Source organism: Pinus tabuliformis, chromosome 4_2 (assembly GCF_031772625.1).
Source record: "Pinus tabuliformis cultivar Carrire ecotype Pingquan chromosome 4_2, CPIR1, whole genome shotgun sequence".
NCBI classification, from domain to species: Eukaryota; Viridiplantae; Streptophyta; class Pinopsida; order Pinales; family Pinaceae; genus Pinus; species Pinus tabuliformis.
In genome coordinates, this window is record NC_142304.1 from 873,323,231 (window position 1) to 873,350,499 (window position 27,269).

General features: G+C 41.7%; 1 pseudogene; it reads left to right on the forward strand.

Annotated features, from left to right (window-relative positions):
- Positions 1 to 15,338: 15,338 nt before the first annotated feature.
- LOC149172470 (SKP1-like protein 1A) lies at positions 15,339 to 16,139 on the forward strand (annotated as a pseudogene).
- The last annotated feature ends 11,130 nt before the right edge of the window (positions 16,140 to 27,269 follow it).

The following is a 27,269-nucleotide window of genomic DNA, read 5'->3' on the forward strand; positions in this document are numbered from 1 at the left end:
AGAGAAAGAAGATGTGCCACTCTAGCTGACATGTAGGATGCGGCACTAGAAGTGGAATCTAATATTATGGTCGCGGAAAAGCTAAAAAGTCATGCTGATAGAAGAAGGAAGAGAGGTGAGGCTTCTTCTTCCTCTGCTTCATCTTCCGAGCCCAAATTGGATAAAATGACTAGAATGATTGAGTCATTGGCTGCTGAAGTATCTAAGCTGAAGGTCGAGCAAAACTCTGGGAAGGCTAGGCTTCCAAACGCATTTGCTCCAAAAAATCCAAATCCATTCAGAAGAGCAAATGAGAAATTACAAATCATTCAAAAGGGTAAAGAAGCAACTGAAGGACAGAAAGTTAAGGCTCCTTTCCAAAATGTAGTCATGGAGGAGGAGCAGTTTGAAGAAGAGGATGAAATTCATTGCATGGAAGATAAAGGTAGTGCTACCTTTTTAACATTGGCTGCATATGAAGAATCATTAATGTAGGACCAAACCAGTGAAGAGTGGGACAAAGAGGCTGTTCTGCAAACTGACGAACAACAAAGATATAATCTGAGGTCAAAAGCAGACAATGTCAAGGAGAGTCCTGCCCAAAAAGCTGTTGTCCAGACAGAGTCGTAGAATATCAGGCAGAAGAGGTCAGCAGCTGATCCATTCATCCTAAAAGCACTAGCCCAAGAGGTAAGAGGTCCTGATAAGTCCCTTTCCCCTTTCAGTTTTGAATCAGAGGTCCAGAAGTTAAAAATATCTGTGCCTTTGTTAGAACTTGTAAGGAGTGAAGTGTTTAGAAAGCATATCCTTGAGGCTCTTGAGCTGAAAGCTACACAAACCTCCACTGACTACGTCAATTTGCAAGATGACAAGCCTGCAATTGTGCTTAGCCCTATGACCGAACCTACTCATGATAATTCTCCATCATTTTATGTCTCCTTGACCATCCATGACAAAATCCTCCACAATTGACTGCTAGACACAGGAGCCAGCCACAATCTGATGCCTAAAGCTGTCATGGAAGAGTTAGGCCTTGACACCACCAGACCATATCATGATTTATTCTCATTTGATTCAAGAAAGGTGAAATGTCTGGGGTTGATTAAAGATTTAGCCATTACCCTAACTCAGCTGCCCATGAAGAGTATGATGATGGATATTGTGGTAGCAGATGTCCCTCCCAAGTTTGGCATGCTGTTGTCCAGAGGGTGGATTAAGAGACTAGGTGGGACATTGCAGAATGATTTGTCTTATGCCACTGTCCCAGTTTTTGGAGGAGAAAGCAGGAGATTGTACAGAGAAGCACAGCTGGCATACGTCATCAGTGATGAGAAGAATCCTTCTAATCATCCCATTTATGCTGTGGACATCAATTTTGGAGCATGTATTCTCCAAATGGAAGAATCTCAGAAGGCCTCATTGCAGCTCAAGAAACCAATTGTTCAGGCTGAGGAAGAGCAAGGAAGTCAAGTTTGGGAGATGTTTTTTGATGGAGCATGTTCCAGGGAGACTGCAGGAGCAGGGGCGGTGCTGATATCTCTAGAACAAAAAAACACAAAACTGTCTTTTAAGCTGGCCTTTCAAGTCACTAATAACATAACAGAATACGAGGCTCTGATATTGGGCCTTAACGCAGCTAAAGACAGAGGAATCAGAAGCATAAAGGTGTTCGAAGATGCTGATTTGATCATTCAACAAGTAAACAGAACATTTCAAGCAAAGCATCCAAGGCTGAAAGCATACAGAGATGAGGTATGGAGACTCAAAGATTCCTTTGATAATTTCTGTATTTCATATATCCCTAGAGCCAAAAATCAGCTTGCTGATTCCCTTGCTGTGTCTGCTAGCATGTTTATCCCTCCCATGCCTCCCAGACTAGTTTAGGAAGTCCAAATGAAGTACAGACCATCCTTGCATGATAATGTCCACCATTAGAAAGTTTTTGAAGATGATGATGAAGAGAATAGGTTCTTGCAAGTCATTGATGAATTTTCTGAAATGCAAATCAACCAAGAGAATGAAGCCTTGGAAGAAAGCCCTCTGTCTCAGCTTAGAAATAAAATTGGCAAAGATAACATTGTCCAGATTCCCAACAATCATATTCCTAAGGGTCTAATTCCTCTAGAAAGACTGTTTGACCAAAATGACGTGCCTTATAAAGCTGCCCAAAAAGAAGATCAATATATAGTCTATAAGCATGATATAGGGAGTCCAGGTCAGCCTAGATACATAAATCTGTCCACTCATCTGTTTGTTGACCAAAGTGTTGAATACTGCAATTTAATGAAGCAATTTGCTGATGTCTTTGCCTGGGAATATAGCGACCTGAAAACATATGATAAAAAGATCATCCCGCATAGAATCCCTTTAGAGAAAGACACCATACCTTTCAAACAGAAGCCAAGACCAATAAATCCTATGCTACTTCCTTTGATTGAAAAAGAAATAAAAAAGTTGCTGGAAGACAATAAAAAGAATTGGGATTCTAAGCTCAAATATGCATTATGGGCCGACAGAGTGACCATCAAGAAGTCCACAGGGAATTCTCCATTCAAGCTGGTATATGGCACTGAGGCTGTGTTCCCTATTCAGTTAACTCTCCCTGTGGCAAAGTTCTTGCAGCGAGAACAAAATGAGGAGGAAGACATGGCAAAAAGGATCACTGATCTAGTAGAGGTACATCAAATCAGAGAACAGCTGGTTGAAAAGGATGCAGCACATCAGAAAAAGATCAAGGAAGCTTTTGACAAGAGGACAAAAATAGATAATTTTCAGGTTGGAGACTTGGTTCTGAAGTGGGATGCACTGAAAGAAAAGAAAGGCAACCATGGGAAATTTGATGCTTTCTGGACAGGGCCTTTTATCATTTCTCAGATTCAAGGGAACAATACCTTTATGTTGAAAAGCATGGAAGGAGAAGCAGTTTTTGATGGCCCAGTTAATGGGCGTTTTCTGAAAATTTATGTGGTTTAAGGTCTTTTGGCCTTAAAGTTGTAAATATTTTGTTTATCAGTTTAGTGTAAGCAAAGTAGACTCCATGCCCAATGGAACACTAGGAAATTTTGCTAATTTGTTTTTCACAGGAAGGCATTGATTTGCAAGTTTTTGAGACCTCACAGGGAGGATCTCATCCCCAAAAGGAGCCAGTGTTAGCTCTGCTATACAACAAGGACTTTCTATGATCAGAAATAGGCTTGGTCTGCCTGGTTTTGCTCAAAAGGGTCCAAGGCATACACCGGGGCCGCTTGATCCAGGTGGATACTGGTGGCCACCTGCTAATTCCACTTGGAGCCCTACCAGTACTTCTTTCAGTTTTTCAGTTTCCTTAATTATAGCATAGTTTACTATTTTTAGCAGTCTTTCGGGTCCTAAACTTCTGGAGCCGTTTTGAGGCCCTAAACAACGTTTTTTGGGAAATCTACTGCCAACGATTTTTCTGTCAAAAAGTCATCTTTTTCGTCGTAGCCCTCTGAGAGATCTTTCCAATGGGATATCATGTGCATCAAACAGAGATAATATGACCAATTTGCGACCTCGGGAAGTTGGCTATCCAACTCACCCCAACGGGGCCCACAAACTCTTGGTGTTACATCTCCTCGGGTTAGGGTTTTTGTTGTTTAGGGTTTTCTCTTATTGTTCAATAATAAAAAGGCCCTTGAGCCTCATTGTAAGAAAGTTCAGAGGCATGTAGCCACCACATCTCTTCTCAAAGTTAAGCTACCATCGCCCTAGCTAGTTTATTTCCATTATTGTTTGTAAGCATATTTCAGTGTTTTACATTAATGAAATGAAGTATTATTTTCGTTGCATATCTGTGTTTATGGTTATCCCTGTAATTTGTTGCGTTCCTGTTTAAGTTCGGATCACCGCTTCATTTAGCAGACAGCCATATCCTATCGCAATCACAATCGCAGCTTTCAGGAAGCCTTTTATAAGTCATGTCTATAACATTGCCAATGGCCGATTACCGATTGCACCTATCGGATGCGATATTGCTATTAAACCATGTTACAATGCCTGTCGGGTCCACAATAATATCGCTATCGGCGGAAACCAAAGGGGCAGGGCCTTTACATATACATGCATGCGACTCGATGGGTCGGACCCGATGGCACTACAAATGATTTCTTATAAAATTTCAAGTCCGCGCACAAGCTGTTTTCAATGTATTTGGTATATTTTTGTTAGATAAATGAAAATACAAAGGGAAGCGAGGGAACCAGTCAGCTGAGATATGCGACAGCAACCTGAAGGGCGGACCCGATAAAGGAATTAATCATGTTTTTGGACTTTTTGAAGTTTGAAAGAAGCGGAATGGGCGAGATTTCTCAGCGTTACAACATTTTCTGTACACAACAGAAAACAATCATTATTAAACATTTTCAAGAGATCACAAAGGCCGGAATAGCCATCCCATCACCTAAAAGAGGCCGAGAGACAGAGAGAGAAGGTTGGAAGTGGAAAGGCGATAGCACAATATGATGCAACCCACAATAGGAGTGATCAAGGAGCATACACAACGCAACATAGCCATTTCATATTCCCGAAAGGATGAAGGTGGCCAGTGTTCACCACTCCACGCAGTTACTCTTCAACCACCACAATCAACAAACAGGATGGCCGAGAAGGGAAAGGACAAGACTCGAGCAAATCAACACATCTATCAGTTAAGGGATTTCCTCCTTTACGACACTCCACCTGCTCGAGGAGTACAACAGAGCACTAGAGAATGTCAAATTAATTCATTGAAGCAAGCAGATTGTAGAAGAGACGCCATCAAAGAGTTAAAGCGGTTGGTGGTCCATTATGACCCCTCCACGCATAGAACATCAGCATATCTTTGTAATCAAACTCTATATATACCCAGAACATAGATGTAATCAGGGTTGATGGTTGTTGTTTTGATGTAAGGTTCAACTTCTGGAGACTGTAACTACTTTGATACTTGCAGCGTATGGTCTTCATTTTCAGCTAATACAAGCTTCTTTTGTTGTTAATTGCTCACTTTCCATTTCTACTCTGTTCTAGGTTGTGCCTGTTATGCATTTGTTCATGTGCTCTTGATATTTAGCATTAGAGGGGCTGTCATCCCACCTCTGTGTTGAAGTCTAGTATGTATCATTGAATTTGTTATGCAGGTTTCTGTTTACTTAGTGCCAGAGAGCTATCATCCTGTCTGTGCATTAGGAAATAGATTTGCAGACCTCTTTACTGGTTGCAGCCGGCCATCACATGGTCTTGTGCATTTGCTGGTGTGGTCAATATTCTCCATGTTCACCTAATCCTCAAACTATGAGTAGCTGGTGGTCTAAAGCCTTGTAGTCTGGGGGTGTTCACCCATGTCTGGAGTTAAGCATAGTAGAAGTGGTTATCTGGCTTGAACAAGCATCATTCCTTCCATTCATCCATTTCCAACATTTTGTTGAGTTTATAATGTTCCCGAGCATCTCTGAGATACAACCTAGGAGAGTTTGTTGAGGTGATAACAGGGCCTATAGACTGGAGACCCAAATGTAGTAGAATGCACACATCTTGGGGCATAGGAGGGTCCTTAGGAAGTTTCCTCAACAAGCTTCTGACTTTGTCTTTGAGATGCCTTAAAATTTGGTCAATTATATGCTAGGGATTGCTTGCTTTGTTCTTGAATATCCAACTATTGCGTTCTTTCCAAACATCCCATATGACAAAGTCTAGAACCAGAGTCCAGGCTTTATTAATGATTTCATTCCCTTAGAAGTTTTTCCTCCAATTATTCAAAGTGTTGGAGATGTTGAGTCTATTCCTATCAGTGTGCCTAAAGATTGAGGCCACCCATTCCCACACGATAGAGGTGAAAGGGCAGAGGTTGAGAAGGTGATCCATTGTCTCCTCTTGTGAGCCACAAAGGTAACATTTGGATGGTCTAGTGAAGCCTTTTTTAGGAGATTCTCCCAAGTTAAAATTTTCCTTTGATGAACTAGCCAAATAAATAACTTTATTTTCATCCAGTGGGGGCTCTGCAAAAGATTCTTCCAAACTTGATCAAGGTTTAGGTAGTTAAATCCTGTTACTACCTGTTTAGCTTCTTTGAGGTTAAAGTTTCCTTCGGTGTTCTTTCCCCGTCTTAGTTGGTCAGGCAAGGAGGATACCAGAATCCTCCTATGCTCTAGATCCAGAATAAGAGAGTCTGCCTGGGCCTTCAGAGGGCTCTCTTCACTGTGGCCTAGATCCTTCCAAATTCTCCATTTTCCATTGTTCCTTACCTAGTCCCAGAAGTCATTTACCATAAGTAGACCTTTGGTGTCTGTGTCATTCTTGAGAGTTTCTAATTCATCCTTATATAAGTTGGGTTGCCTTTGCCAGTTATCCTCCCAAAATCGTGCTAGGTTCCCAGCTCGAATCTCCCAGAAACTATATTGCTGAACAATACCTTTATTTTCCCAGGCAAGGTTCCAAATGTGGGAGCCCTTAACATGCCCTGACATTCTAATGTGATCCTTCTCCTGCCAATTCTTAGCATATTTTTGTTTCCAAATCTTAGCCTAGGGAGTTGTCGATTCCTTGATCCATCTCCACCATAGTTTAGCTCCCGAGACTCTGATGATGGTTTCAGGATCATGAAGCCCCAAGCCACCATGGCTCTTGGGTTTTTAGATCTTGTCCCAGGCTACTAAAGCCCATTTCTTTTTCTCTTCTCCTCTGCCCCATAGAAAGTCCCTTTGTATGCTCTTGATTTGTTGCTTAATTCCTTCAGGAGCAGGAAGAGCTGAGAACATGAACATGGGAATTTCCTACAGGACAGCCTGTGTGAGCACAAGGTGCCCTGCCAAATTTAAATACATGCATGTCCATTTTTTGATATTGTCCTGAAGTTTATTTATTATTGGCTCCCACACTTTCTTAATTAGAGGTTTATCTGTGAGAGGTATGCCCAGATACATGGAAGGTAGCTGGTCCTTTTGAAACCCAAGAATTCTAGTGATGTTTCTATAAATAGAAATGTCAGTGTTAAAGAAAAAACTTTTGATTTGTTGAGGCTTACCTCTATGCCAGCTACCATAGCAAAGTCATTTAAGATATCTTTGATCGTTTTGGCTTCCCTGACTCTGGGTATGCCCTGCAGCATTGTGTCATCCACAAATTGGTTATGAGTTTTTTCTACTCCATCCAAGGTGAGTTTGATACCCTAGATTCTTCCTTCAGCATGTGCCATTTTAATCACTCTGCCTAGCCCTTTCATAATGAGAAAAAAGAGGAAGGGTGAGAGTGGATCCCCTTGTCTAAGACCTCTTGAGGGTGTGAAGAGTCTTGAAGGAGTGCCATTAAGCAAGATGGAGAAACTGGTCATGGTAACTAGTGCCATAACCCATCTTATCCAGTTTTGGTCAAAGCCATAGGCTCTTAGAACTACCTTTATATAAGACCAACTTAGCTTGTCATAAGCTTTCGCTAGGTCTAGTTGAATGACCATACCAGCTTGTTTGTTGCTTTTGAGAGAGTGTACCACCTCATGAGCTTAAATGATGTTATTAAGGATTTATCTTCCTTCCACATAGCTCATTTGCTCCTCTGAGATGAGAGCTAGTAAAAGGGGCTTGAGTCTATTGGCGATCACCTTGGAAATAATTTTATACACCACATTACATAAAGCTATGGGTCTGAAACCATCTGGAGTCATGGCTTTTTCTTGTTTTGGTATCAAAGCTATGAAGGAAGTGTTAAAAGCCTTCAGAACCTTTTTGGATCTTCTTGAGTCTTCCACCACCTCAAGGATATCCTGTTTGACTGTTTTCCAGCATGCTTTGAAGAAGTCTACATTGAACCCATTAGGGCCTGGAGATTTTCCATTTTTCATTTCATTGATCACTTCACTGACCTCCTCTTCCGACACTGGCCTGTTAAGGTTGTGGTTGTCCTCTCTGGTAACCAGCTGTGGGATATACTAAGTGAAATGGTTGATGAACTTGGATCTATCCTCCAGAGGCTCCTCTGCTATACTGAGGAAATGTTGTACAAGGACAAATTCCATGTCTTTGTGAGAGACAATTTCTCTCCCATGAGAATCTTTGAGCTTTGTGATTCTATTGTGTGCCCTGTGATCCATGGTGGATTTATGAAAGAACTTCATGTTTCTTTCTCCCTTTCTAATCCACTGTATCCTTGATTTCTGTCTCCAGAAAATCTCCTCTTGCAAGCACCTATCTTCCCATTATTCCTGCAAAGAATCAACTAGCTTTTTCCGCTCCTCGGTAAAGCCTTCTGTGATGCTGATCTGATTGATCTCCTGAAGTTTCTGCTCAGCTTATCTTTTGGCTCTGAAGATATTTCCAAATTCCTTTTTGTTCCAATCTTCAAGCCTAGATTTGATATGTTTAAGTTTCTGTTGGAGCAAGAACATTCTAGTGCCTTGAATATTCAGATCCTCACTCCACCATTTGTCAATATTACTGGTGAATTCAAGGTGAGAGATCCAAGCATTCTCAAACCTGAAAGGTCTGTTTCTTGGTGTACCCATAAAAGTAGCTTCCAGCTGTACAGGCCAATGGTCTGAACCTCTAAAGGGAAGAATAAAAGTTGTCATGGGAGGGCTTGAGAGAAAGAGGTCCTCTATAATAAATCTATCTAGTTTAGAGATGACTTATGAAGCCCCTCACCTCTTGTTGTTCTAGGTCAAGGTCCCATTTATTGTTTCAGTGTCCACTAACCCCATGTTCATTATGAAGTTCTGGAAGGCCATGGAGTCTTTGCCTTGCTGTCTGATACCATCTTTTTTCTCTGTAAGAGATCTTATCATATTGAAATCTCCTGCACCGATCCAGGGCATATTAGGGTGTCTTGCTCTTAGTTCCTCAAGGGAGGTGAGAAGCTTGAGTTTGTCTTCTTGCTTTTGAGGTCCATAGACATTTGTGATAGTGTATATCTCCTTATCACCTAAAGGTTGACATACCAAAGAAAGATAGTTCCTAGATGCCTCAGCATCCAGGATTCCAAATTTCTGGGGATCTGATCTGATAATCACCCTATGAGTGACCTCAGTAAAGATTTGTTTAATAAAAAGGTATTACAAACTCATGTGATGGTGTGTGTGTTCTGTGTTATTGAAACAATAGATCGATCAGATTGCCAATACACAGACATTTTTAATGGAAAGACAACAGAGAAATGCAGTAAGCAGACACAAAGACACAAGCAATTTTTAATAAGGAGTTCACCCTATTCTCCAGGGCTACGTCTCCGGTCCAAATTCAATGGTGGCCTTGTTTTATTATGTCTTTAAGTAGAGAAATTACAATACAGGGACTCAATATGAGTTCTCTTGAAGTAAATTTTGCTTGGCAGGGTGGTTCTTGGATTCCCCAAGCCACTTGGAGTACACAGACTCTTGTTCTTCCTACCCGCTCTGTGACCCTCGGTCTATAGTGGAAAGATCCAACTATGATGCTCAATCCGGACAGATTCCTCTATGGGAAGGCTTGATTCTTCAAGCTCTCTGGTGCTCGATGCTGCCTGTGGTCAGCTCGGCCCTCTGTCTCCTCTGCTTGGCTTTACTGCTCTCTGTGCTCAGTCCTCCTCTCAAGGTTCACTGTTCACTGTCTCTCTTGGTCACTTGGACTCTTCGATCTGAATCTCCCTTCTAATCTCCAATCCCCCATTCGACTACCTTCGTTCATGGCTTAAGTCATTCGATCCTCGGCCTGTTCGTTTCCTCTTCTTCCTGCGTCGATTAGCCTGTCGCCTGTGTGCTTGGAATTCCCTGTTCGGCGTCAGCATAACGCTCAGGAAGTAGCCACGTGTCTCCATCAGAACTGCGCTAGCCCGCTTGTCGATTTGTTGCTTTCTCCACCGTGGCAATCAACAGATTCCAAATCCTCTTAAATCACAGCTTTATCCCCTGTCAATTCCGCTCTGTCTATCGGGCATAATCTCAGTCGTCCGATCTGGGCTCCTCCAGATCGAACGTCATTCGCATGTCGAGCACGGTGGACTTTCTCGACCGATAACGTGCGATCGCAGCGATTTTTCTGTGTCCTATGCTGCTACGCGTCGATCGCTGATTGTGATCGCTCCACTTTCTCCAAAACCTCTTACCATTCAAGGGTGTCCCGATCAAACTGTCGGTTTCTAGGCCGTGGGTCCCACCATCGTACATTGGTGCTTTTTCCTTTTTCCGCCCACGGTCCTCTGGCTCCCCGATGTGATCGACTACTTAAGCCCTACCATTTCGGCCTTGTTTGGCCAGCGATGCGCTAATGCGCATCGAAAACCAGCTCCTTTTCCCATTACGGGGCTCCCAGGGGCTATTTTTACCTCCTGCGCAGTCTCCATGGGCCTCGATCACCACGCTTTGACCGAGGTCCTCGTCGTTCCAAGCCGGCTGCCATGGCCACTGGTTCATTGTGTTTTCGATTGCTGTTTTGGATTCTTCAAGGATTTGTTCGACCTGTTTTAGTCACGGTTCTATGACAGTCTTTTATGGATCCAATTCGGATCACGGCCTCCCAACTGAAAAGCTTTTGGACCACCAAAAGTTGGTTTTCTTTTAAGCATCGACTAAATGAGGAAGTTGATGTCTCACTTATCCAGTCTCAATCCACTTCGCATTGCTCCGCTTCGAACCTTTAAGCCCAATTCTGAGGTATTCCACCTATCCACTATGCGTCGTCCTTACCTTTCTGTCCAGCACTGTATCTTCCCGCAACTCATTAAGATATTCTGGTAGTAGATCATCAACAGAAGGCAATTGACTCTACTCTTCAGGGTCCTCAATCATTGAAGGTTCAAACAATCTCAAGCAATCTGCATTCACGACTGAGTAGATGTGCATGTAAGCTAGCAGATCAAGGCGAAAAACATTTTCACAACCAAGGGCCATCTGAAGAAGCGGATGTCAAACTGCTGAAGCTGTTTGTGCCATAGATTGGATGGCATCAATCGCATGGAAATTGTTGCTCACACATGAATGCTAACACCTACATTCCACTTAGAAACGTGGCTGAAGAATATAATGTGAAAATGAAAAATTTGAATGTACCATTAGATTTGTGGCATCGAATAGTGCAAAATCTATTGTTGAATTTCAGAATTCTGAGAAATTGAGAATCTGGGACTCAAGGAATCTTTTATATTCCCCCTAGATTCCTCAACGATTCTGATCCATGGGTGGATTGGAAATACACAACTCAAAAGGTGAATTTGACCTCGCCATTGCGATCACTACAGAAAACCGTGAAAAATGACTATAAACTTGACTATGTTCTGACAATTTTTTTTTACCTCCCCAGAGAATCTTTGGGCATCAAAGAATATCATGCCTCCTTTGTCTCAAAATCTATGGCCGCTCCTGGTTCCTCCATCTGCTCCTGGGTGCACTGACAAAAATGAGTTTATATGTAAATCCTGGGTGGATTAACCCATGTGGGGTTGGTTGGCGCAATGGTAGATTTTAGAAAATGGTTGAGGAGGGGTTGGGGGATCAAATTCCACCCCTCCCAAATTAACATGCAAAATATTTTTTTTATAGATTTTATTATTGGGCAGTGGTTCCACTGTTTTGGTGGCCTGTGCTACATTTCTTGCCATCAGTTCCGCGTGGTATTAAAGGCAGCGTGGTGTGCATTAAAAGGGAGTCACATTGTTTTATTTGACATGCCATGTTGCCGCCGCATGGTCGCGGGCCAGCCGACGTGGCTGGCACAGGCTCGATACCCACCGACCTCCCATTAACTGTGCGTACGTTTGTGGATAGGGATGTGTGCCGGGTTCACTGGAGGTGGCCCGCCCACCCCATTAATACGAACATTGTATGGTGGTCGATGGAGGGTCTGGTAGGGTTGTGGCCACCGGCCCATATTTAAACATAGCTTTTGTATATATATATATATATATATATATATATATATATATATATATATATATATATATATATATATATACAAAAGCTATATATATAAATATATATTTATTCAAATTTGTCTAACATAAGGCTTATTAGACAAATTAAAGAGGCAACAATTAGCCCACTTTGAGAGCTAAGTTTCATGCCTTGGGGTCAATCAAATTGTAGGACACTCAAACCTGGCCCATAGCCCAACTTTGACCAGAACTTTGACTGGCTCGTTCTCCCTCATACGAGCTCAGATTGATGAACTATTCACATTGTCGTGATCAGGATGATGATATATACACTCAAGTCTTAGTTTGAAATCATTCTGACCATTTTTATTTTCGAGTGTTCATAAGCCCTCTTTGTCTTGTGTGTGTCCCTAGAGCCACCTGGATCATTAAGAGAAGATTTAGAGTGTCTCCACCCTGAACACATTTGATCAAATCCAACTAATGTCTGCAGGCTCCTAGAGTGCCTCAAACCTACTTTAAGAGTTTTTACTTTGGCAACGATTTTTTATTTTAAGTATCAGTTGTGACAACCTTAATTAAGTGGCCTAAATTTTTTTTATTAAGTTTTTAGGATAGGTCCTCAAGAAATTAACCAGATAGGAGGAACATAAGCATAAAAAGTTTCAAAATATTCACCATAAAGAAAACCATCACAAAAATTGAATGGTTCAATCCAATTTGTTTATTTTCATTCAAAAAATGGAATGGCAGTCAAAAAAAATTGTGAAAGAAAACAATAACATCAAAAAATCCAAACGAATATAAATATGTACTTCCTTTTCACAGAGATAAAGGTAGAAAACTTGCAGCATAATGTTTTTCTAATAACAGGCCCACAAGAATAGAACCTAGAGGAAATTTATAGGTCAGATCAATAAACTAATGATAAAGAATCTCAAACAACTAAAACTTTGAAGCTCTAAAAATCCCAAAGAAACACAAATCCAAATCAATACAGAGTTTTCATAGTAATTTAATATATTGATATATAAGATAAAAACAGGGGAACAAACTATGCAATGGACTGAAGTCAAGTGAATACCATTGGTCTATAGAATTATTGCCGAAAATAAAATTATTGGAGAGAAAAGGTATCCAGGGCTTACCATGGAATTCCCTTGCAACCTTCATGGTCAGATTTGGAGCTCCCCTTTCCCATTACATTACTTTCAGATGTCATACTCGCATAAACAGAAGAATGGGTTTCGCCTTTCTTTGCACTTCCATTATCAATAGCTCACTTTGCATTAACCATCAAGGACATCAAACAAGAACACATCTCTTGAAACTTAGGGCTTAGAGAATAGAATGAAGTATGGTAAACCTCTTGCTCAATGATAATATGTTCCACTTGTGACACATTGTTCTCAATCCGAGGATTCTCTTCAGTGGAAATCTGGCCAAGACCAGCTCTAATATCTCCTTAGGAAGTCTCTTCCATACAGAGGGAACGATTGGAATCTCTTCTCTGCATTGATTTTCTGGTACAGATTTCTCAGTATCTTCATTTTTCAAAGGCACTCATTTAGAGCATTCCAGCAGCACCAACATCAGGTTTTCTGAGACCTAATCACTCACTCTTGTTATCAGATCCATGGATTTACCCAAACCCTTTCTTCTAAATTTTGAGGTTTTTCTTCCAAATGCTTGAATCTGACCATTTCATACACTCAACTTCTCTCCTCCAACTTCAACATTTTGCTCGATGTCAGCTGAGTCAAAGTGAACCTCGACTCCTCCTTCTTTACGACATCATCTTTGAAGAACCTCGAGAGATTACACCTTGACAGGAGGGAAATTATGTCAAAGGCTTTTAGGTAGGTTGGCTTGGGGTCGGGGCAGGCTGAGCCAACATCTTCTAGTTGTCCAACTTCCACATCATTGTCGGCCTACGGGTGCTTCAAGCTCTGGTAAAACCAAGAAACATCCATGAGATGTGGAACAATGATCCTTGTCATAGGGTTAGGGTCTAGCAGCGAGATAACCAGACATCGAACTTCAGAGGAAAATGAGGCAAGCATTTGAAATCCGCTTGTAGATCTTCTTATACATTACGATCAGATTCGCATCCTAGAACGACAGGTACCCCGTGAGGAGCACAAACAATATGACCATGCAAGACCAGATGTTGGCCTTGGCTCCGTCAGATCCATTCTTCATAATCACCTCTGGCAAAATGTATGACGGTGTGGCGCACGCCATCTAGAGAAGTTAGTCATGTCTGAACTGCTTCAGCAGCACACTGAGGTAAGACGGTGCCCTTCATATCACGATTTTCCTCTAATAACATGTTCTACAGCTTCAAATCTGGGTGATACACATCGATTGTGGTAGAAATCAACCACGTTAATCAACTGCCGAAGAGCTCACTGCCAAAGTTCAGGAGTTCATAGACGACGTCTTTACCTATGCGAATTGAATACTAGTGTTCAACGAATTCATAAATACTTTCTCATGATCGAATGGTTCAGCTTTTCTCAATCGTCTAACATAGAATCTTAGGTTGCAATAAGGGGGGAGTTGATTTCGAAGGGGAATGCCTTACGGCGTAAATATATACATAATTGACATTAAAATCATTTTCACAACATGTACATTCAAGTTAAAATGTTTCTTGATTATTAATAATGTATTTTTAAGTATATGTCAATATTAATTCATATTAAAATATTTTATTGATAACCCACATTGATTATTCTTTTTATATAAAACACAAAAATATTTTATTTTAACAATTTTATGAACATAAATTAGTTAACATAGATCTTCAATTAGTTTATTTAAATTTCTTGTTGAAATATTTTTGAAAACACATTTTTTTTACTTATTTTTCTTATTATAGCCAACGTTATTTTTCTGTTTACAATATAATTTTTATTTTTATTTTAAAGGAAACAATAGCGGATAAACTTACACATCCCCTCGGCTCAATAAATAATATTAGTTAATCATATTTTTTATTTTTTGGCGATGACATTCAATAGTATAATATTTTATTATTTGTTTTATTTTTATGATGATTTTTTTGTCTTTGTTAATTCTTTTGTTTTATTAACTACATTTAAGCTAAACGAGACGTACTAGCTATTTTTAGCAAAGAGTAATTTCAGATGCAATTTGGCGCACTAATACACTAAAATAAAATAAAATAGGTGGAGCATGAATGGAAAACAATTAGCGGGTATAAAACAATAAAATAAGAAAACCCTAAAAGCTCTAGATTTGGGTTATGTTAACTAGAGTTAAGAAAAAATAATTAAAAAAGGCAGCGAATGGCCCATGGGATGGTTATTTGGGTAATCAATCAGGCTATAAATATATGGACTTATTGCCCTTACCACATATCTCGCTCATCTCATATTGATCGAGCAAAAGTTCGTTCATACTTTCTGGAGTTCTCTTCGCTTATACACAGAAATTCAGTCCTTTCTTTTTATTCAGATCATCTTTTAGTCGATTCGGATCAACTTTTTAGTTGGGGAGCCATGGCCTCCGAAAGCAAGGTGAGTTTGAAGAGCTCAGATGGCGAATTGTTTGATGTCACTGAGGCTGTGGCATTTGAATCTCAGACTATCAAGTACATGATCGAGGACACTGGCACCGCCAATGCTATTCCGCTGCCAAACGTTTCTAGTGAGATACTCTCGAAGGTCATCCAATACTGCAAGTACCATGTCGATGCTCAGAAACGCGCACATGAGAAATCGGCCATTTCGGAGGACGAAATCAAGACTTAGGGATGAAGAATTCGTAAAAGTCGATCAGGCGACTTTGTTCGAACCAAACTCTTATTTGATATTCTTTGAACCAAACTATCACTCTTCTTATTTGTTGTTTTGAGGGGTCTAATCTACCTCAATTACCCCAACCAAATTGTTTGGAACCTCTGAGTACAGTTACCGATGATGTTCCATCAATTAATTGTTTTTTTAATTTCTGAGATCCTTCAATGCTAGAAATCTCTGTGTAGTCTCATTCCATGTAATTGTTCTGCAATATCTTCGTCGCTTTCTTTAGTAATGCTTAGCACATGTATATGCCTGTCCAGGCTATAGATACATTTGTATATTTTACGGAAATTTTGGCTTATTAAGCTTTCCGGGTTTTTGCAGGCTGCTAATTACCTAAACATAAAAAATCTGCTAGATCTTGCATGTCGGACTGTTGCCGACATGATAAAAGGGAAAACGCCAGAAGAAATACGCAGAACTTTCAACATAAGGAATGATTTTACTCCTGAAGAGGAGGAGGAGGTCAGGCGTGAAAATCAGTGGGCCTTTGAATAGGGAATTGGTGCAAAAACAGTATATATATTTCTGTGCCGTGGTGTTTGCTTTTATTGTAGTCGAGAATTTATTTAGAAACTATTAGTGGTATACTTTTTTTTGTTTGGATTCGTCAATTTCTAATACTGCACCGGCTTTGAAACTTTAAGGCCAATGGTTTGTTTTGGTTGAATAATTTTGTAAAGATCTCGGAGCACCTCCTTCAGTAGTATTGGGCTTGTCGAATTTCTAATAAATATTGCAACTATTTTTCTGTCAACTGTGTAGTGAAATGGGCTCCAATTGCATGGTTTTAACGTTTTGAATTTTTTTGAATCTATGTGCACTGGTTTTAACATTTTGAATTTTTTTGAATCTATGTACATTGGATGGCTTTTTCATTTTTGATTTCCTTGTATTGCACGAATGAATGCGCCGAGTTTAGAGTATTATTGCACGAATGAATTGCCTCAGTTTAGAGGATTATTGCACGAATGAATGGGTCCAACTGTGTGGCATGCTTGTATATGTTTTACTATAGTAATTTAGAAGGTGAAGGTGGGGACTGACGAAAATGCAATTTGTTTTTTTCTTAAAAATTGTTTCTGCAAGTAGAACATGTTGTTTTATTAAAAGAAAATTCACATGTCTTATCTGGTTTTAACATTTTGATTTTTTCTGAATATCTTAATTTCCTTGCTATTATTATTGCACAAATGAATTCGATAAATTTAGAGTATTATTGCACGAATAAATGGCCTCAGTTTGGATCCCAGGTTTTGATATTTTGATTTTGTTTTGAATTTATGTGCCCTGAATGGCTTTTATATTTTTAATTTCCTTGCTATTATTATTGCACGAATGAATTCGGTAAATTTAGAGTATTGTTGCACGAATAAATTTAGAGTTGCACGAATGAATTCGGTAAATTTAGAGTATTGTTGCACGAATAAATTTAGAGTTTGGATCGCCGCAGCTTGATGCTTTCTTTTGCTAGGCGCCATGTTTGTTGTATCCACCAGTTGAGAGCCTTCTTTTCCTGCGAAAAGCTCATAAAGTTGCAAATGAGGACATGCTCTTGCATATCACCCTGTACGCACCTATTTCAGGGACTTTGATTTCTAGTGTTGGGTATTTCTTAGTTTTTGGTTTGCACGTGTTTGGGGCGGATTGCTGAGCCCAGGTCCTCCCTAATTTCATTTTTCTGGTTTGGACCTTGAGCATATGGTTGTTTTTTTTTTGTAAACTAAGGCGAATTCTATTACTCCATCAAAAGGTAGCATATACACATACGAACAGGTCAATACCCGCCCTTAAGGGAAACCGGGACCCACCGATAGTTTTTAACAGCCATCCACAAAAAATACATATCCAACCTAGTTACCCATACAAAATATCCCAATATATTTTCGACAAGCAAACTGTTTCTTGTTTGAGACATCACCATTCAGGATTTCAAAAATTCAAAAAAACTAAAAAACTATAAAAAAACCTCTTGACAACATTGTTCAGCCCCTACTTATTCTGGGTATCCAGCTTTGGTCCTCCTTCTGTCTTGATCTGAAAGCCATTTTCCTTGAACAACTGCAGAATTTTATCCATCTTGCGGTCCTGCATAATCAGAGTCATCTGGATGTTTCGAAGTTCCCTTTTAAAGGTAGGGAAACCCTGAGCTAATTCTACCATTTCAACTGCCACTTGCTCCATGGATTTCGCAAGGAGTCGTTTCATGCCCCAGTAAGCATGCAGCGACTTTTTGTACAATGACAGCCTTCCTCTAGTATGCCCTGGATCAGGGAGGAAGCTTTCCCAGTCCTCCATTTCCGGATCGGAGGCTGCCTGCAGAGCCTCCTCTTCCAAATGATCGATAATTTTCCGAATATGTGGATTTGTCTCCTGGAGATAGGCATCTTCGGCCTCATGCAAATTCCGTCGCATGTCCCGCTTCCCTCGTCCTCTTCCTCTGCGCTCACACCCTACTTCATCTTCCTCTTCCATTCTGGGCTGCCGACTCCCTCTACCACCGCCTCCACTGGTCTTTCCCTGACCGCACTGAGCCCCCCGTCCCTTCGGCCGTCCTCTCCCACGCCGGCCACCTACGTCCTCATTAATATCTTCTGGCTCCTCCCTCTGCTCGTCTGAAACCTCGGGTTCAATACTCCGACGTCGCCATTTACCAACCTTGCCCCCTGTTACCCGACGCGGTTCCTCATCAGCCAAATAATCCTTTATATCAAAGTCCTTGTCAGATTCATCGGTGATATCCAAGTAAATTCGCGGTAAGAATTCCTCTGAGACCCCCTTGCCTTTGACGTCCTCCTCAACTAAACCCTTCCCTTTCTGCTCAGCGGGCTTTCCCTTACTCCGCATCCAGCGGCCTTCTCCCTGCGCCATACTCCCGTCCATACTTGGCACTGTCGAAGGCTGCATACTGCAAGCTCGCTTCCAGGTAATATCTGTGAATTTCACACTACCCTCCTCACGCTTACGAATAAAACATATGAAGCCCCTCATCCGCCACCCTTGCAACTTAATGCAGAACGCCCATCTGTCACCTTCATGAACACTTGCCCCATCTATTGAATGATGATGTAAAATGTACCCAATGTATTTAACACATCTCCCTCGCATCCTCGAAGACGTACCCAAATTCGTCCTTGGGGTGATCATCCCGCTCGTTTGGTGATGACCTTCGCCGTCCCTACAGTAATTCCCATCCACGCGCTTCACAAACCCCTGTCCTTCCTTAACTAACATGTCAGTTCTCCTCCCATTCCTATTAGGGTAGCAATTAATGACTTTCGTGTAATGCCGCATCATAATCCTTTTGAAGTATATTTTGTAATGCCTCCCATCGTGGATCGTCCTGGTACACCGCCCAACTTCCATCCAATACTCTGCTGGCCGCTTCGGTACCCCAGTTGGCGAGGAAATCCACAGCTTGGTTACCATTTCTAAGGATGTGGCTCACCATCGTATACTCAATCTGATTAAGCAGTCCTGCGATATCTTGTATGATCGCAGTTGTTCGCCAGCTCGTCGCCACTTGGTCCCATCGTTTGCCATTCCGCAATTTGCTAAGCATATCCGTCGTAATTTTGGAATCCCCTTCCACCTCTAGATTCCGGTAGCCATTCCTCACTGCAATTCGAAGTCCGTAATAGAGGCCCCATAACTCCGCTTCATTATTAGTCATATCGCCGCCCCATTGCGCATACACCCATCGTGTTCTCCCTACATGATCTCGAAAAAGGCCGCCCCAACCGGCACAACCATGGTTACCCTTTGATGCCCCATCATAATTTAGTTTGAGTCACCGATCCCCTGGAAATCTAAAATGGTTTGGACTGTGTACCTGATATCTATTCGCCTTTGCAAGGTTAGGGAATAGCATTGTATAATCTATATGCAACTGTAAAATTATTCGTTGCTCCTCCTGGGGAATTTTCCAGTCATTCTCATCCCATACATCAGATAAAACCGTCTCCTTTAGCGATTTACATATTACTTCCCAAACTCTTGATTGTGGAGAAGATTTGTCCCTAAAGATCCTTCGATTGCGCTCCTTCCAGACTTCCCATATTGCAAAACCAATCACCAAGGACCATAACCGCCTAACAACCTTACTCTGAAAATTCCCCTTGCCCCAATGAAATAAGGTATCCTTGAGATTAGTTGGGTCCCTGTGCGTTTGACCAAATAATACTCTGATTTCTTCCCAAATACTCTGAACATAGAGGCAGCTATTTAATAGATGCTCCTGGTTTTCTGCCTCTTGACAACACAAATAACATCTTGATGGTCCATACATACCACGTTTCTGAATATTCTCCCATGTTAAGATTCGTCCTTTGCAGACCAACCACACAAAATATGTTATTTTTGGCCACCATTTGCCCTCCCAGAGCTTCTCCAGTCCAGGTGATCCTCAACCCTTTCCTCCCTCGATTTCCAGTAATACGCTTCTTTGACAGTGAACATTCCTTTCATCATTTTACCCCATCGTAGAATATCTTGACCGCCTCTGATTTTAATTTTCCTTGACTCCATTTCCTGCTTGTACCGGTGTTCTGTTTCCAAACTAATGCTATCTGCCCACTCCCTAGGCTGCTTCCACACTTGCCAATTATCGTTTAAAGCTTCTCGTTGCCAATAATCTCTTACGTATAACATTCCTGCTCTTTGCCCGAACATTTGTACTTCATGAAGGGATTGGACGCCATTTAACTTATGCCTCTGCTGCCACCCTTCTTCCCAAAAACTTGCTGTATCACCCTCACGAATTTCCCAAAAGGCTAGATCCCTCACTATGTCTTTATTACTGCTTGCAAAATTCCATATTTGTGATCCTCGGGGAGTTACTGCTAAACGTAAGCGATTTGCTATTGTGCTGGGCATGTTATATTTTCGGGTCCAGAGTCTTTTCCATAAATCAGTACCCCCCTGCACCCATCTCCACCACAATTTCGCTCCCAACACCTTATTGATAATTTCGGGATCTCGAACTCCTAAACCACCATCATCTTTTCGTTGGATAACCTTCTTCCATGAAACCAGGACCCATTTTCGCTGTTGTTGCGGACCTCCCCACAGGAATTTTCCAAATATTTCCCTCATTTTAGAAAGGACACCCTTGGGCGCTGCCATAATAGACAATGAATATATGGGAATAGACAGTAAAACAGATTTTAAAAGGACAACACGACTAGCCAAATTCAACACCCGGAACGACCAATTAGTTAAGCGTTTTCTAACCCGTTCCAACAAACTCTGCCAGTTCTTTATGCGATGGGAATTGATATCTAATTGGACCCCCAGATATTTGGTTGGTAATTCACCCTGTCTGAAGCCTAATACTCGAGTTAAATGTGCTTTGACAATTGTAGGAGTATTGAAAATGAAAGTACAAGACTTATCATTATTTACCGACATACCTGAAGCCTGCATAAAAACTGCTAGAACCGATTTATAGTTTCTGACCTCTCTAAGCGTTGCTTCTCCGAATAGCATCAAATCATCAACAAACTGTTGATGTGTGATAACGAGATTAGGCCCCCACAATTTGATACCTTTGATTCTGCGTTCCCTAACCTCCCTCTTGAGCTTTCGACTTAAGCCTTCCATCGCCAAGATAAATAAAAATGGAGATATTGGATCACCCTGCCGAATACCCCTGGTAGCATTAAAGGAATCCGTTGGGAGACCATTGACCAGGATTGAGAAATTGGGTGTAGAAATCATACTAGAAATCCATGTTATCCACCTGTTATCGAATCCAAAAGCTCCCAGTACTTCTCGAAGATACTGCCAGTTTAATCGATCATAAGCCTTAGATAAATCCAACTTCATAAGCATTCCCTGCTTTTTCCGCACCTTTAAAGAGTGTATCACTTCCTGAGATACCACAATACCATCTAATATTTGGCGTCCTTCCACAAAACCGGTCTGCTCAGGCGATATTAAGTTGGGTAAAAGAGATTTCAGCCTTTTCACAATCACTGTAGAGATAATCTTGTAGATGACATTGCACAACGCAATGGGTCTAAATCCCTGAGGTTCATCGGAGTTATTACTTTTAGGGACTAGGGTCAAGAAGGTTGAGTTAATACCTGGCCATATATACTGTCTCATTCGTGATTCTTCCACCGCCTCCAATACCTCTTTGCCTATAAAATGCCAGCTAGCCTGGAAAAATTCCACCGTATAACCGTCCGGCCCTGGGGCCTTATTCTTGCTCATATTCATCACCACTTCTTCTAATTCTTCCATAGTTACTATCCGCATTAGTGCCTTATTTTGATCCTCGGTTACTAATCTCGGTATCTCCCTACAGATATGATGAATAGCCTCCCTTCGATCCTGTTGATCTTCCGTTAAAATTCCTTTAAAATAATCAACCAGGAGCTTTTCAATATCCTTCTGTTCTAACACTCTTTCTCCTTCCTCATTCTTAAGTGAAAAAATCCTATTCCTCTGCCGATGTTGAATCATGGCTTGATGAAAGAATTTTGTATTGCGTTCCCCTTCCCTTAGCCAGCGGACCCTTGATTTTTGTCTCCACAAAATCTCCTCTTGTTTTCGTCTCTCCTCCAGCAGACTGAGAATTCGTCCTTCCTCGCGACTCTTATCTTCATCTCGACCCTCCAAGATTATCCTTTGTTGGATGTCCTCCATTTCTCCTTCTAATTTCTGCTTTGCCTCAATGATATTTCCAAATTCTTTTCGATTCCAGTCCTTAATTTTCTGTTTTACTGCTTTTAGCTTCAGTTGTATAGTATGCATTTTACCTCTGCCATAGTATGCTTGGTTGTTGATGTAAAAGATTGATTGATTTTTAATACAAGAATCCTAATGTCAAGTTGTTCTTCTCATCTTTGGTGTATTTTATGATAGTTTCTTCTCTGTTATTTAATATTTTAAAAGACGGTGCAAGCTATAGTAATAGAAGAATTCTAATGTCAACTTCTTCTCATTTTTGGTGCATTTTATGATAGTTTCTCCTATGTGATTTAATATTTTAAAAGAGGATGTTTTCTAGACTGGTAAGACACACCGGATCAACTTGACACCTCCCTAGTTGTATATTTTTAGTGTGGTTTGTATATCTTGTGAATAGTTTGTGTTAATTTACAAGTATTGGTGTATTGACCATGATGATTTTTTTACAGATTTACTAGATATATGTGTGCTACTTATTACACTTTGTTTCCTTCATATTTATACAACACTTTGACTTGTGCTCGTTTAGCACTTATTTCTCGAAAGGTGCAACTATAAGTGTGACATATCTCCTTAAAATTATTACATTGCTCAATTGCATGGATAAAAACCATAAAATATAACAATATCTCTATTATATGCTTATAGGTGATTTGTTAGGCAACACGTTGATGCAATTTGTTTCAAGGTTTTAGCCTTCTTGCAGATCTAAGATATTTGAACAAAGTGCATAGTGAAACATAATTATTATTAATTGATGCCTTGAAGAAAAAAATTGGAAACACCGAGTAAGCAACCTGAAAGCTCTATTATGACACATGCAAAAGATCATGAAATGAAACATGATATATCAATATTACAAGGCCAAGTGCAACACATTTTTCTCTCACAAAAAGTAAAGAAGTTAAGATGGAAGCTAAGATCGATGGTATAGAAGAAAAACTGAAAAACAACATGGATGATTTGAGGAAATACATGGAAGGTTTGAAGGAATGTTTCACAAAGTTGCTACAAGAAATGCTTCCTAACGGTGAAAAGGTAGTAGAGGAAACTCATGATGAGAAGAAAAGAAATGTGAATCATGATTTCATACCCTCGCCACTTAATCCCCTCAATGTCATACATGTGGTCATATTAGTGCCATCAAACTCAAGGTCGGACTAACATCCTAGTCATCCCGTTGAGCTCTGTATCTCCTGGCGTGTAGTGATGTGATGGTCCATAGGAGTTGGGGCTGGCCCCTTGCCTCAATCTCCTATCATTGGCACTTAAATCTGCAAACGATGGTCCTATGGGTGTGCATCAGATGAAGGATTAAGGCCTTTCCATAGCCCCACCATCGATAGCTCCTTTTACTCAGTGTCATGGTTGCATGTGGTGGACACGACCGAGGGCTAAGGGTCATTACCAAAACCCTCTTTTGTGAGCTCCTTCCAAAACTAAATCGAGGGTTGTGTGGCAATAACATGACTGGGGTTGGGACTACCATCCTGACCCCTCTTTCCAAATGACGGAGACATAAAGTTTCAAGTATTGGTTCTGCCCATAATATAACAAGCACCAGAGTGAGAAAAGTTGGTAGAGCATTAGAATGATAGCTAGGAAGTGAGGGGTCCGAATATGGTCGGGCCTTCGATTGACCCACACCAAATTTTTAAGTGACCTGGGGCTCCCAAATGGCATCCCATGACTGGGTCACGTGGCAGCCATTCATTGGTCCACTTCAATCAACCATGAACCAATCAGATATGCCCAAAAACCAACGAACGAAAACTTGCCATGTTCTAACTTGTCACTAGATCATACCCTATAGAGTCAACTTGCTAACTCAGAAATGCAAAGTCCAAGTCTGCTACCCTTCTCAATTTTAGTTGTTTCGCTAAATGATCATCTCAAGATAACTTGAGCATACGGTGTCAAATTGAGGTTAAACGAATGTTGTTGGATTCATAATGACAAGCACTTCTATTTGGCGATAGTTTCAAGACTGATCCAGGTGGATATTGGTGGCCACCTGCCAGGTCCACCTGGACCCCCACCATTGTCTTTCTCAGCATTTTCAGTTTCCTTAATTGTAGCACAGTTTACTATTTTTAGCAGTTTTTCGGGTCCTGAACTTCCGGAGCCGTTTTGAGGCCCTAAACGACGTTTTTTTGGAATTCTGGGGCGACCGAGCCCTATGTTGCCTCCCAAAGTGGTAGTACTCAGATAGATCTTTCTAACGAGCTATCGTACGCGTCAAACGGAGATCGTATGCCAAAGTTACGACCCCGGGAAATTGATGTACCAATTTACCCAAACGGGGCCTACAATTTGGCGTTTCATCTTCTAGGGTTAGGTTTCGGTATGTGAAGGGTTTTCCATTGTTTCTCAACAATAAATAGGCCTTCGAGCCTCATTGTAATACAGTTCAGAACAGTTCAGAGGCATGTAGCCATCACATCTCTTCTCAGAGATAAGCTACCATCGCCCTAGCTAGTTTATTGCCATTTCTGTTTGTAAGCATATGTCAGTATTTTCCATTAATGAAATGAAGTATTATTTCCGCTGCATCTTTGTGTATATGGTTATCTCTGTAATTTGTTGCGTTCCTGCTTAAATCTGGATCAGTGGTATCAGAGCGGTCTGCTTTTTCTCTGTTTTTCTTTGCATGTCCCCAACAAGGTCGGGATATAAGGAGTTAGGGCTTGAACTGGTTGAACCTTTGCAAGACCAGCCTCGCAAATCCCGACGGCCTCCCATGGCGGACGAGAAGAAAGACGAGGGGGCAGGAGATCCCATCAAAATCTTGCTCGAGCGACAACGGAACGCGATGATGGACAGCTTTGCGCAGATCCTTCAGCGGCTACCCAGAAGCGGCGCATCGGCTTCCAGCAGCTCCTCTGGAAACGCCACACCCTTTAAGGTACAAGTTAATTTTGAAATCCCCATATTCGAGGGTCAGATAGACGCCGATGCCGTAGATAAATGGTTAAATCTGCTAGAGGGTTATTTTTCTGTTCATGAATTTTCGAGTCGGGAAAAGATTGTTTTTGCTCTTCTCAAAGCAGCCCCCCACGTCAAGGACTGGTGGGAAACCTACTGCGAGCAGAAGGATGAAAGTACTGGCTCACTATTTTCAGCCGCACCCACCTGGGATTCGTTCCGGGATGCCATCAAGGAGCAGTACTACCCTGTCGGAAGCTATGAGGATGAATACATAAAGTGGACCACGCTGCGGCAGGGAAGGGACCAAGATGTGCCGGAGTTCACCAATCTTTTCCATACCCTTCGCACAAAGTTGGGTATCAAGGATTCGGAGCAACATTTGATACTCAAATACCGTGGCTGCCTGCACAAGTACATCCAGGAAGAAATACAGTTCCTAAACATCCCCTCGCTCGGCGCAGCATACCGGTATGCCGTCAAAGTCGAGCAGAAGTTTAAACAAAAGAAGCGAGACTTTGGATCTGCGAATCCAAAGCAGGGGAAAGGTGCCCCTAAACCACAGAACAAAGGACAAAGCCAAGGCGGGACAACCCAAGACAACCAGCTGAAGCTGCAAGCAAAGAGCAACGCCGCGAAGCCGAGAAAGGACACTGGAAAATGGTGCGAGTTCCATAAGAGCTCCACTCACAACACAAGTGAGTGTCGGGCCAAACAGTCACTGGTGGCTGAGCTAAAGGTTTCAGAATCAGATGCATGTTCCGACTCTGAGTCAGAACCCGATAAGGGGTATGAAAAAGGGAAGCAGATCATTGATGCGGATCCCAGCGCCACTGTTGCTACCGCAAAGATCCAGAAAAATGAACCCGAAGATCCAGAGGAGGAGGAGCGTCTCTTCCACTCCCAGATGTGGGTCAAGGGCTCCCCGATACAGTTCATTGTTGATAGCGGGAGTCAAAAGAACCTCATTTCGGCAGAGGTCGTGAAGCGGTTGGGCTTACCGACCACAGCACATCCACAACCATACACCATTGGGTGGCTTTACCAAGGGCGAGATCTTCGCGTGAGCCAGCAGTGTCGCCTTCCATACAACATCAAGCCCTTCACGGATGAGGTATTGTGTGACATTGCTCCCCTTGAAGTTTGTGATGTATTACTAGGACAACCATACTTGTGGAAGCGACATGCTGTGTATGAATCAAGGCCCCGTGCTGTTATTATTACATTGGGAAATAAGTTGTTCAGGATACCAGAGGTACCACCACCTGCCGCCATCTCTTTGATTACTGCAAAACAATGCAGTAAGATCATTTCCAAAACCAGGAAATTTGTTTTCCTGATGATACGCCCTCAAGGGAAGAAGAAGACAGTGGCCGCGGCCTCCAAACGAGGTCCCTCTGCACGGCAGCTACAAATGGACAAGATTGTGGAGGAGTACAAAGACATCTTCACCTCCCCGGCAGGGGTTCCTCTGCACTGTCAAGTCAAGCACTCCATTGATCTGACCCCAGGTGCGCCGCTACCCAATGGACCAATTTATCGGCGCTCCGTTCTGGAGAACAATGAAATCAAGAGGCAGATTCAGGAGCTCCTACAGAAAGGTCACATCCGTCCGAGTTCTTCGCCCTGTGGGAGCCCGATAGTGTTGGTACAGAAGAAGGATGGGACGTGGAGACTCTGTATTGACTATCGGGCGCTGAACAAGATCACTGTCCGTAATAGGTACCCGATCCCGCGGATTGATGACCTCCTAGACCAACTAAAGGGGGCGAAATATTTCAGCAAGATCGATCTGAAGTCAGGATATCACCAGGTACCAATTGAACCCTCAGATGTGTGGAAGACTGCCTTCAAATCCAAGGAGGGCCTCTTCGAATGGTTGGTCATGCCTTTCGGATTGACGAATGCTCCTGCAACCTTTATGAGGCTAATGGATGACATCTTGCGGCCATTCACCAACTCCTTTGTAGTAGTATACTTGGATGACATTCTGATCTTCAGCCAGAG